Raw genomic sequence first — 826 nt, 5'->3', positions numbered from 1 at the left:
AAAGGGAGGAGGTGGAGAGAGGGAATCTTAAACTATCCAAACACAGCCAGTTTAAAAACAGCTGGGAGCATCGAGGATCCAAGGGGTGCATTTGTTTCCAGGCACAAAATAAATAGCCATGGGCGCAATCAGCAGGATGTCTGTTGCCAGCAAAGTTTTCAATCAAGCTTAAACAGCATATGAAAGCTCCAGGCACTTATTCAAATGTTTTAATTTTGTTTTTTTAGTTAGAGATATATAGCTCTCTCTCAAGATCACAAATGCTTCTCTCAGGGATTAATAATAAAGTCACACGTAAGCAAGAGAACAGCTACACTAAGGTGATCCAAAATAAAATCTCTATAGGCAAAATATTGGGCTTAATGCAAAAGTCATAAGAGCAAAATTATTTGGCTTCTTGTGCCGGTCAAGCCACGTGGTATTGCTGGCAATTTCTGAGCCCGTGAAGCTTTGGGACCCACCTCTCACAGGATCGGAGAGAGTAGATGCTCCGAGATGACCCATACTCCAACCTTAAATATCTAGGGATTTCTGGGTTTTTCGGTGACAAGCCAAGATGGATCCAGGTGGAACCCTGGGTGGGCCAGATACTCTGGCCGGTACAAGTCGGCATGGCTCCACTAAAGGCAATACACCAAGATCTGGAGGTCATTGGGAAAAAAAAATGGAGGGACTGGTTGGTCAGTAGGTGAGGGGACAGCAGCAGGGCTGGGCTGGGGGCCCGAGCTTCCAATTTGCTGGCAGTGTTTTCCTCTCTGTACGAGGTAAGCTCGGTAACTTAGCATAACCTCTGAACCCCTGAGCATGATTGCTTTTGGATTGCCGG

Source organism: Gavialis gangeticus, unplaced genomic scaffold (assembly GCF_001723915.1).
Source record: "Gavialis gangeticus isolate Ggan-Ray unplaced genomic scaffold, GavGan_comp1, whole genome shotgun sequence".
In the NCBI taxonomy this organism is placed as follows: Eukaryota; Metazoa; Chordata; order Crocodylia; family Gavialidae; genus Gavialis; species Gavialis gangeticus.
Note: the sequence above shows the minus strand (reverse complement) of the source record.